This window comes from Haliotis asinina, chromosome 14 (genome assembly GCF_037392515.1).
Source record: "Haliotis asinina isolate JCU_RB_2024 chromosome 14, JCU_Hal_asi_v2, whole genome shotgun sequence".
Classification (NCBI taxonomy): Eukaryota; Metazoa; Mollusca; class Gastropoda; order Lepetellida; family Haliotidae; genus Haliotis; species Haliotis asinina.
This window is the reverse complement of record NC_090293.1, coordinates 4,861,667-4,874,464: the sequence shown is the minus strand read 5'-3', so window position 1 is coordinate 4,874,464 and position 12,798 is coordinate 4,861,667. Positions and strand designations below refer to the sequence as shown.

Below are 12,798 nucleotides of genomic sequence, written 5' to 3'. Positions count from 1 at the left end.
AACAGCTTTTGTTAGGAGCTGAGTGTATAATGTTATCGGTTAATGTTTTTATTTATGCCCCCGCAGCCTATGGTTAACATGCCGATCCATGGGCAGACAATTCCAGTTCCCTCTCGTATCTGTATACTTGTGTAACAGATATGTTGCGAGATGGAGGCTTCCGGATAATCCTCTTCAAAGCGAATGACAGTAGATATTAACGGTGCATTGTTCTCTCGAACCTTTCTCAACACTTGCCCTTCTGTTCAAATACATTCCACACATATATGACAAATAATAAGTATTAACCAAAAATTTTCGGGGGCAATTTTGAATTTTGATGAAGTGGAATATTTAGTGAGTGAATAATGACGTAAAGATTTACATTTGAAAACAATTCCCGAGACAACGTAATGGAACAAAAAATGGTTTATTGATTAACGGGTAAATAATGGTTGTGAATAGTCGCGTAGGTATATGTGTTCATGTGTTCGTGTAAATATTCATTGTAAGTAAAAATGTGTTTAAGACCGGATACTATTCATAAACAATCAGTATCGAATATCAGTATTGAGATGCCTATTGTCAAAGATCTATGGAATACTATAACACCAATACACGCGCAGAAATGCATATAATCTGTCTCGTTTGGTTCCGCGCAAGGATATTGTTAAAAGGGCGTCCGAAGGTCTACATAAAATATTCTCTAAGCATACAGAAAGGTGGCGGTGTTTACAAAGAAAGACCTACGCAATACAAAAGAAATAAATTTTGAAGCATTTGGAAGATTTTGCCCGCCGAAAATTTGAGAAGAGAATGTTTTGTCCAGAGCTATAGTATATTAATATGATGTGGACGAGTTAATCTATGGACAAATCAGCATGTCCCTTCTACTTGAATGACATCTTGTTTGGTAATAGTGGTATTAACACCAGCTCACAAATACACCAGACCTCATGAAGTGGGATTGTAAGCCGGTCCTCTTACACTTATTTCATATACAGTTTTGTTATCCGAGCGACTTTGAGTGTCAGACTGGAATGTGAAGAACCCTTAACCTCCACGCAGCGACAATAGCTTGACACTTACATTCTACTTAAAGGGCTATCGAGCAGCGCAGAGTTTGTACAATGTAGCCAAGTATATTGCTGTACAAGAGCTGTACTCGACTTTGTAGCTTTCCTACTACCAACTAGTGAGCTTCACAATGAGCAACCGGTCGCGTGAATGTGGAAAAGGGTATAAAGAGGACATTTTGTGTTTGCCAAGGGACTGGCGAGCTAAACAAGACAGTATACAATGTTTGCACACGTGGCGTTAAAGCGCTAAGGAACTGCAAAGGCGGGGAAGCTGCAGAACCTTAGCTGTCTTCAATAGCGGGAATGTTTGCCAACCTATGGGTTTCATTATTAAGTGATTGGCTTAGAGGTTTAGCAAACTAATTACAGATCAGCGGATACGTTAGATAGAAATAAAATAAACCAGGCAACAACGGAGACACTTGATCTTAAAGTAAGCAGATTTTTGAGCCTGTAAGACCAAAGGAACTCGCAGTCGGGTGTCCAGCCTCCCTAGCCACTCCATAACCATTTTAAGACGGTACTAAGCGCACTTAAGCCGTGCGTAATCCATTGGTAATACGGCAGCCATCTTATCTTTGATGAAAATGTAGATTTTTTGCGATATTTCTGGTACCATGTAACGTGTACTTCCGTCAGAGTGCCGTCTAGGATTGGGCCCGCAGAGATACGGTGGCAGCCGTTATTTCGTTCTAGATCCTTTCTTAATTATTTTGACGGCGTTTAAACTCTTTTAAGTCAGCGAGTGCATTGTTTTTTATCAATTAACAGTTGTGCTTATGCTGAATACCGATTAATGCAATTAAACCCGTGGGTTGATCATATGTTACCATTTTGTTTAAAAGGAACCCTTTCACAACAGCACTGTAACATCGTTTATGCTTCTGACAGAATATAAGTAGAAATCAATAGCGAAAACTTTCTGATAAGTCACTGTGGCATAAAATATATACAGAATATGTGTACATGGATTCTTATAGAAAATAACGGTTCTCAGGCTGGTCGATAGGAACAGGACCTCATAATTTAATTATGACAGGAAATCAATCTCGACGGCGCAAAGCAACAAACACAGTTACAAGCACAGCAAACAACAATGGGAATTATTCATTATTTGAAAACGAAATGTAAAACTTTAAAATGGAAAATTCGTTCAAAAGAATGTATGGATCCGTACAAAATATTTAAAATAACATCAAAGAAGCCAGTTAATGAGTAATTTTCAACACGGAATAAGTCAGTCAAACATGCAAAAGTTAATATATTTCATTTATTTAAACAAGTACACAATCGAATTTCATTGTAATTAACAGTGCGGGAACGTGAGAAGTATTTTGCACGTATTCATTTGTAGATGAATAAAATGAAATCAGCGCTCCACCTGTAAATATTTTGTCTACACTTGTCTACACTAAGGCTTCTGTTTTTGGAATATTACAGTTTGGGTTGTTATATTATCTTAGCCTATACATGAATGTAGGAGGCAATTCGGAATACACAAAATTTACATATTTGCCGAAAAAGATAATATGTTCTCCAGCACTCGTGAGAATATTTATCATAATTTGTGTTGTGTTGTTGTTGTTCATTATGTAGATTACTGACCCTATTGTTCAAAGTGGTTTTGTTTGGTTAACAAACAACCATGTTGTGTTAAAATATTTTGTTAATTAAAGGTAAATAACGGCGTTCGTGGACAAAGTTAAGCAATTATCGATAATTACTTGTCATCAGTATTACAAAATATTGTATTTTAATATTGGCCATCCTGTGTGTCAAACGCTTCATGGCCCTTCCTCGCAATACGGTATAACAGACACACAGAACTCGAGCTTGTTTTATTGTTCCTTTGATTGGCTAATTGTATCTCGAACCTCGAATGAAAATACATCCGACTTGATGGCTTATTGTTCATTCACAAATTTTACTTAATGTTCTAGCTGGCAATTTTAAGCATACAATGTAATCATATCTGTACATTGTCCGCCATTATGGTTAACCACGAAAAACAGTAAATGGAATAAAAGAAGAATTGAGTATGTAAGGTTGATACTTTTGCGACGTGTAGAAAACATACAAAGTAGGCACAATTTAAGGATAGCTTCGTCTTTACTGGCATTACTAAGGCCGTTGTACTCATTACATGTGACTCCTCTCGTTTTCGAGGAAGCGTCTTCAATGTAGAAAAATCCCTTAAAATAAAAAGTTCCAAAATGCAAAACGGCTTTTCGCCAACTACTGTAAACTTAAACTGCTGACAACAAATCGTCACATAGGGGTCTACTTATATAATACACCACCGCTGTCGATTTTCAAGTGGAAAATGGAATCAAGTAAAAAAGATGTTTTCAAATATTGTTCATAAGTAGTGTGCATATGGAGGCCTGTATGTAAGCGCACATGGTGTGAAAATCTCGATGAAACATGTCGCACTAAGAACAAGTAGCAATCCCATATCTCTACAATGAGTTTGAACACTGGATACACCAGGGTAAGTCACAAATTTGCATCCTCATATAATTTACTTTACAAATATTTTTAATGACGTAGTAGAATATGAACTCATCCGGAGCCATTGGATATCAGTGGGGTTCATGTTATCATCATTTCTATAACTGAACAATTCATTAGCGAGCAATTTTTATGATATTCAGTATTATTACTGAAACGAAATATTATTAATATTAATAATATTTTCTGAAAAGGATGGAAAAATAGACTAAAGTGGTTTCCTTTCCTTTCTTTCATTTATTATATTAATAGTTCTGTAATGTGTAAAACTGAAAATGATATTTTATTTTCTCCACTTTGAATCGACTTTCAGTATGTATTGATGATTTCTTTATAGATCCTTTTGCCTTTACAAAACACATTATTTGATGTTATTGCAAGTTACAATTATGTGTCTCCTTAAAAAAAATAATGAATGTCGTGAAAAAATATATCTACATGCATCTATACCCTCTACCCAAATAACCATTGCTGCAAAGTCCGCATTTCGTACTGATTAAGCTGTCATGTACCTAGCTACCTTTGTAGTGAACTTTAGAACAACTTTTTTGCTAACCTACACGGTTAAGTCAGATTTCTTTGATGACTGACATCAAGCATCATACGGCCATCAGGAAAATATGCATATAAATTCAGCGAGGCTGGCTGATGTTATTGTGCAGGGCCCATACTGCGTAAAACGCGATATTTCCAACTCATTTTGTAGCCGCGTTTCTGCACAATAGCGATGGTGGCCACACCGTCCAGGCACTGATTACACATTACCGTATATGGCGTCGTAGTGGGCGTACATGGAGTAAGGATTCAACAGGAGGTGGAGTTATTATAATTACATCATCTTCATTAATTATTACGATCATGACTGACACATGTCATTTCTATTGATTGAGGACTGCAGGCAGCATATCGATTCGTGGTTGAGCAATGCCAGCCGAAGAAAGCGCTGTGACAGAGGGCTAGCAATATAACACATATGATAATCTGAAATTGCATTTTAATGTATTATTTAAGCTTTTGCAAAACATAAACACAGTTTATAGCCAGTGGTAAAAGATTACGTTAGATGTAAGTTGCTTCACATATCGCATTTGGTATACGTTTCCTTCATGCGTTGATTGACGAGGGTGTGTTTGGGGATATACTATCTGCTGGCCGTGAGTTACGTGTATATCTACGATAACATATATTAGTCAATTTCCAATTTAACGTTAGGCTAAAAATGTTTAAAGATCATACATGAGAGAAATTATTCAGATAAGTCAATGTACATATATTACTTAAAGAACATCTTTATGTTAGAAAAAAGTCAACTGTAAAATCCTTGTAATTGCATTTACGTTGTTGTCTGTCATATTTTTCTATTAAAATAACATTTTGTTATTGTAATTATTTATTATTTTGTTATTTTATTTAAGTTACATAGAGCAATGGTGTGTTGAAATTTTCGTGATAGTGTAGACAATGTGTGACTTATTATTTTGATCACTGATGTTATTATGTGAAAACAGAACATCGCATCGTATGTGTTTATCATAAAGATTTCTGTTTACAGTTACATGTAATTTAATCGTTATTACTCATGTGTCTGAGGGGAGGTCTTTTACAGAATATCTATTAAATGTGTGTTTTAACTAGAAACTTGACCTCTAAGTTGACAAAAGTATTATACATATTGTATTTCTGTTTTACGGGACATTGGTGGAATAATAGCTAAAGGTTTTCCCACAGGTTTGAAAATGAAATCACGGATGAATTATTATTGATAGGTTATATTTCGTGGTTTAATATGTGATGCCTAAATGTGCAGGATTTAATAACTGTATACAACAGACAATTTTACACCAATATTCATTTTATATGCATAATTCAAAACAGAATACGACATATTCTGTGTACAGTCTGTGTTAAAACAAATTAAATTATGATCCTGTTTTGTGGCCTTCGGAACATAGTAAACATCGAACCATTGACCAGACCATTATGTTCTTCACAGTAGACTGCCACCAGAACATCTACATCGGCTTGTTGCTGCAACTAGTTCGACATATGGTGGCTATTGTACATTGACGGAGATAAAGTTAGGAATGTACGTCGCAGACAGATGTGCCACATTTTCTGTATTATTCTGTCATAAAATGCAAATTAAACATGAATACGCGATGTAGGTGTTTCAAACCGGGCGACTGTATCAACAATATGTTTCCTTGCTGCATAGGTGTCACTGAATCATTGCTAGGAGACGTCTTATCTTACATGTGACCAAATATGTTTATTCATGTCATTTTGCAATAGTTGTCAGGATATTTAGTCTCTTGCTAGCAGTTTGAACGTCTCCATTGCTTATTTGGGTATTTTAACAAGCAGTGCAATTATTCTTTATACTGTATATAATTATGTTTGTAAGTTTGTTTTAGACAACAATCTTATATATCAAACAATGATCATGCACCTTGCTTTCATCCAACTACCGATAACACCTTTCCCGATGGCCTTTTGTGACATTACCTTACGCAGACTGCGCGATGTCGAAACGTTCACTAGGTATCTGTTACTGCTCCTATGAATTTGTACATCTCAGTATTTATCATATAATGATATAAGATCACATACGTATATTTTAATGACATGTGAAATCATATACTTAATGATGTAAGCGTGAGCTGCGTGCTGTGTACCGTTCTTTCTTCTGGTCACATTTCCGCTGACATCGACTGGACATACTGAACATGAGGACGTGTGTGACTCGTGTGATAAAGGTAGCATTAACGTTCCTTCAAATTCACGTTACAATCTCCGTACCTTTATCACATCCAGTTTAACATTAACGAAGGTATATCACGATTACACGTAAGTCGAATAGCACGTACTGAGGATCATTCCCGTGACAATCTCACATTGAGGAAGCGTGACGTTGTTTATAAGTTCTGTTATGACTCTTCATTACTACAGCTTGGCATTATCGGTGAAATCATTCTTTTTATATGCAATGTGGTCATGGTTTATAGTTCTTCTTCGTTAGCAATAGATTACAATTACACCCAATTTACAAAGTGATAGTTTAATTGCCAGTAGGCTACTAATGTAACATTATTTTTGAGGTGCTGGAGTAGTGTTGTGTCTATCACATGCTTATCTTTCAGTCTTTCTGTAACCTAGGATCAGTAAGATCATTATGATTATGATCAGTATATTTGTGTAATCTGTATGAACTGTGTGGGTTTTTTGATAGTGCTGTAGTTTGTATTTTCTTCAAGAATCCTTTCATTTCAGTGGTATTAGGTTTGTGTGTGATGTATTGATACATATATTAGTTTTATGTAAATGTTGTACCTTATGACAACAGATGGCTATTCTTGAAACGTTGGTAAACATTAAATTTAAAACAGACATCAACTACATTAAGAACATTGGAATACTGTTCTTAGCGTTCACTTACATATATTTACATAATAGTTTTAAAGTCGGATAAATTAAGACCAGGACTTTTGAGAAAAATATTTTAATGCAAATGTAATGACAGCCATGTTCTGTATCCCGTCTTGATGGTCTTTACTGAAGCAAACGATTAAGGAAATCATTTAAATTCTACTAGGTATGTTAAAATTTCACGTGAACATAGGAACCTGAAATCAGTGGGTTTGTTCCCGTGGTTAAGACTGCATTTAATGATTGGGTTGGTGCTTGACACTAGTAATTACTGGCTTGACCAAAGTCCAGTTGGAAATCCAACTATCATTACCCAGCAAGCCTCCAAACATCTCAACCATGGTGCGGACATTTTAATAGCACGGTGGAGTGTCCTAAGCCTGGATATTTCCATACGATGGCAATATTGTGGGCATGGGATTACGTGACACCGCCGTGAAGCAGTCAAGCCTCTATCCACAAACCGTGGGTTCCAGCTCACGTCAGCTCCCGTCTCCGTACAAAGCATCTATTTTCTCATCCACGATTCTCTATCTCTCCCTTCAGGGCCTCAACAGCTCGGTGTAAGACAGCCATTGTACATGGACAAGAAGCGAGGGGGGTTTCTTTAGCTGCAATTTTTAAAGATAAACGCAGGCTATTCTTGCCGCTTGCTTCTCTTCAGTTACGCCTGTTTTGGTACCTATTGAACACGGCACAGATTCAGGGTAAACTGAGCCCTGGTTTAAAACAGGTCCTTGCTATTAGCGTTACTCCTCAATTAATGTTTATTGTAATGTTTACGACAATAGCATCGAATGATCAGATCATCGCCAGCATTTAGATCCTCCCATTATCTCCAGCTGTCACGTTGACAAGTGATTGACAGAGTGATCTGATTGCTCGAAACGAGATCTGTTCGCCGAGCCTTCTCACGAGTGGGCGGAGCCTTTCCGAATTGGCTTATCGCGATCCGCCTACATATGCTAATGAGCTCCGGGATCGCAGCGTGTTTCAGCTGACTCGTATATGGAGGTCTAGTGTCACAGAAGCCTTCGCCTCGGCATACTCATTAGATCAGTAGTCAATGATAGGCCACACCTCCAGCTACTGTGGCAGTCACTGCACGCGAAGATCTCAAAGCTCCGCCCCTTGCATGATTTTATTAAACATGTGTTTTAGAATTTAGTCGATGAAACGAAAGGCTATCCCCGGGTTTAGTGGAGCTTCTATAACCGATGGAGATGGCATTCGGATGGCATTAAGGCTTAACACTTGAATACGTTTCTGCATCACCTCATTCGAGTTTTTTCCTCACTTGTCAAATCAGTGGACAACTGTTTGACAGTGTATTAGTGCACATCGGACAAGGCATATACACAGCCTGTTGGTTACTAAGTCACCCAACACCGGGCGGATCTATTCCAGACGTAAAACTCACACGAACCTTTGGCAACATTCTGTCAAAATTGTGTTTTCTGGCAAATAAGTCAGCGATTTCACACTTGCAAGGGCCTTCTTAAGATTCGTGGACAAGTGTGCAGTGACCCTTGAAGGAAGACGTCGGTGTCCTTCTTGAGGTATGTACAATATTTGCTGCATAATTTCCCCTCCATAATGCAATAGTATGGCAATGTTCGCTACTCTGTCGCATATGTGGCCTGTCGTTTCTTCCACATAGACACACAGTGCAATCCTTGAGACAGGGTAAAATTCATTCACTTCAGCACCCGCCTAATCATTCGTGCTGTATAAAATATGTGTATATTAATTCCACTATCTCCTAACTATGCTTTCAGCCGTTGCCTTGTCACTTTAGCTAATGAAGGGTCTAAAGACATATCATCCTTGCGAAAGATCGGGAATCGGAGCGGAATACCGACTTTTGTCAAAAGTTGCATATAAATATTATGTTGTCACTATGACTGCTTTATCGTGAATAATGTTTGAGATTATTCGAACGGATTGCTATACTAGATGTTTCTTTGTAGTACATCTGCATGAATACGCGCCTAGAGGCATGTTGCTTATTCAGTCGGAGAATACGATGACACCGGAATAGAACTGTATCTTAGGAACTGCTGTAACATAACCTAATCGAGACTAAAAATAGTTCACTGCCAACACTTCAGACATTTTTCTGAATGTAAATTCATATTAATAACCATTCTTTCAATTTGACAGAGTTTTACTAAAATCCCTTTATCTATATTCATGTTTTATATCAAACACAAATACTCTGTACCAAACATTAACTACTACTGGCATTTAATGACCATTATTTTAAGATATATCAATACTTGGCTGATATGATGTTTGTTTGGTTTGTGTTGTGTACAAACGCTTAAACATTCCAAAGTTTGTAATTCCATTTGTCATGTAAACAAACTCCAGAACGATGTTGCTTAATCGCGCCTACCGATTAAGGTTTTCGACCCTAAAGACCCTATTAAGTGTCCGTTAAGTGTTTAAACCGCAACAATTAAGATGACTTAATCAAGACGCTCACAACTAACCCGACAAACACTCAATATCAAAAGCAAGTCCCTCGCTTGGAGCGGTTTCTTCCAAAAGCGAGGACGGGAAATACAGAACCGAGAAGACGGCTTGCACGTAGTTTTCCCGTCAGCAATATGATCTTTTTATCCCTGAAATTGACACAAATCAGTCATCGAGATGCATATCAAATTTTACCGTAATATTTATCAGAAACGATAAGGCATAGCCTTTAAAGACGTCTCTTAGTCGTTAGTATATGGCTACAAGCGGCGATAAATGACTGTAATCGCCATATCTAACCCTCTTCACCTTTTCGCCGCAGGAACAAGAACTTTTAACAACATGCTTGCACTTATCAGACTTCATAACAGAGCACCTGGCATCACCACTTTTTAGTTGAGAGTCATGAACACATACATATGATGTTGTGGCAATCATACAGGGATTGTGCTTTTAGCAGAAATTTCTCCTGATTGTGGAAATGGTTTTGTCGCTTTTATCAACACAAATCGGTATTATGATCTCATACCAAACACACACAAAGCAAATGTGTAATACTACTATTTACATTTAGAAATGTAGCTTGCGTTCACATGCGCCGTTATGAAAGCCCCAAAGAAACATAATCCATATGCATAATATGAAAGTGTAATGATGTATTGTCAGTATTTACATCTGTTTATGAAAAGCTCAGTCCTACAAATCCTCAATATGAAGATTTTGGTAAATCCTGGGAAATCTGCTTACACTGTCAGTACTATTACTACATAAAAGAATGCTTCTCGGCGATAAAGATACATTCACATTTCAAACCTTTGAAAAAAATATTTGAAAACGTAGCTCGTGTAAATATCGGTGTTTCTGTTTTAACGTTAATGAAGTGTGTTGTCAACGCTTCTTCAAAAGTTACTTAAAACCAACCCTGACAACGAAATTAAAATATATTATGGAATAACCCACATACATAGAAACCATTAACGTTGTATAAGTCAACACGCACAATGGAAACTATTTATAAAAAATACGCCACAATAAATTTGCAATTCAACAACACGCTCTTGTAACGATACCCTCGCCGTTACAACGAATACAAACGTCCTTAATCCTAATCCTAATAGACTAATCCAGTTAATAATTGCTTACAACGATGTCAACACTTATCAGGGTGTTACTGATAGAAAGCGAGGATGATAGAGACAGTGAATAAGATACACATCATCATGATTAATCTTGAAACAACAAAACAAAGAGAGTACTAGTTTAACTTGTTGGGACGCAATGATTCAGACCCCTAGGAGCTGAGTAAATCTCTGACACTTTTCCCTAAATTAGTGAGGAGTATGTGCCTAAGGCTCTTTTCCCCCTCTGTTGCCCTACGACGGTTCTGTCCCATCTGGCGAGCCTGTCAACGTCACAACTCGTGCTAAGCGTCTTCGTTACAAAAATAATACGGACGACTTTCAAACCAATAATTTCAGAGATTTTGCAATTTAACATAGAGGGACGAGCGGCATTTTATGGCTATCAAGTAATCAAGGACTGTTTTCAACATGTAATCTAAAACCGTGATTAGTGTAAATTTTCGTGTTTTATTTTCCAAACCATCCGCATAATCAAAACATGAAGATTCAAATTTGGTTAAGGATTTAAATGAATAATTTTTCAAGAGCACATAAAAGAATTTTGCAAGAATGCAAAATAATGAAGAAAACAGATCAAGACCATTTCAAAGCCAGTGTTTATATTCCGTTGAAAATTATACCGGTACATTATGTTTCAAATACTCTGAATACATCATGCAAATCAATGATAAAAGATAAATGTTAAGTGTCATATTTTAAACCGCAGTTTGACACTCTAACCGCTTTTTAATATGTTACATTCATTTTCAGCTAACACAAATACTCATCTGAAATAACACCTGCACGGTATTAAGAGATAGCCCAGTTCCACAATAATGTCGGATAATAATAGTCTCTTAATATATCATGTACCAATCAAGCATTAACTCAGGCGTCAAAACCAATTTGTCACAATCGCTAATGGTGTATATTCACTTGAAGGAATTAGATATGTATATTTGTATCTTTGTTAAAGTCTTTATTGGTTTAAACCTCGACTTCAGCTATAAGGTCAGTAAATGGCCGTGTTTGATTGGATCCCTAATCCTAATCCATCCTCGTATTTACTATTAATCCCAACGGATATGGCAAAATCGAACTGTAAATGTTAACATATCTTGTGACTTAACAATTACCATAGGGTGTCAAAAAAGATGAATCTTTATCTTAACAATATCATACTGTTATGATTTTCCAGTCCACATTGTGGCACATTTTTTCTAGTACGATGATTGATTACTATACATATACATCGAGAGGATGTGTTACGGCAATTGTCAGCGAAGTCGTTAAGTGTGTTTCAATACAGTGATGGTTGGTGTTGATCGAAGGGCTGCAAGGCACTAGTCAAAGCCAAAGCACCGAGTTAAATTGAGCTCTGTTTTCTTAAGCATCACCCATTCTAGTCTTCTTAACACAGACAAAAATAGTTTTTATGCTTACTTCGGTTCATTCATAGCACCTACTTTTGTCACACATATTATTATTGTATTACCTCAAAAATAAAAATAAGAAACAGAGGTCATCTATTTGAAGCTAATGTGACATTGAGATCAACCAAATCAGTATTCACGAAAAGCGACATATGAAGCATTCATGGTCTTTATGTGTTCGGCTGTGGCACCATACCAACACTCCTAGATGTCACTATGAGGAAACAATGTGCATGGCGGGATACTGCAGTAGATACACTGAACTGCACTCGGGAGCATTACTATGCAGATCCTTGCGAGTCATTGATTGACAGCGAGATCAATGTACCTTATCATTGATACACAGACACATCGCCAAGCACTACAAATCCCATTTACGTTTCCCACATCCAAACTTTGTATTCAGTCTATTTCTTCTTATTTTATTGGTATTTATGTGTATAGATTACAGGGCAACCAATGCTAGACTGATTGTACCCTTCTCAAGCGTGACCGTGTTAAAGATTTGGTTGTGAAGTCAGTCCCTGGTAGTCTCGGTGTATTGCGTGGACCCCATTTCCCAGAACGTTGTGTGCATTTGTTCTGAACATCACACGATACTGTCGTCACAAAAAGTGCCCCTGAATTCATATTTGTTGATATTCGGTGAGTTTGAAACGATATTCAATGGATGGCACAGATAATGGTCGACCTCAGTTGACTACGAACATATTCGTTTGTAGGGGAGCAGATGCCTTTTTGAAATAGTTATCATACGGTATGCACTTGTAT

At 37.1% G+C, this 12,798-nt stretch overlaps 1 protein-coding gene across 1 annotated transcript in view; it reads left to right on the top strand.

Moving 5' to 3' along the window:
• The first annotated feature begins 8,168 nt into the window (after positions 1-8,168).
• LOC137261804 (paired box protein Pax-6-like) overlaps positions 8,169-12,798 on the top strand; it is a 50,019-nt gene continuing 45,389 nt past the window's right edge. Inside the window, exon 1 of the mRNA XM_067799588.1 lies at positions 8,169-8,554. The gene's annotated coding sequence lies outside the window, so the exon portion shown is untranslated. The remainder of the gene's footprint in view (positions 8,555-12,798) is intronic.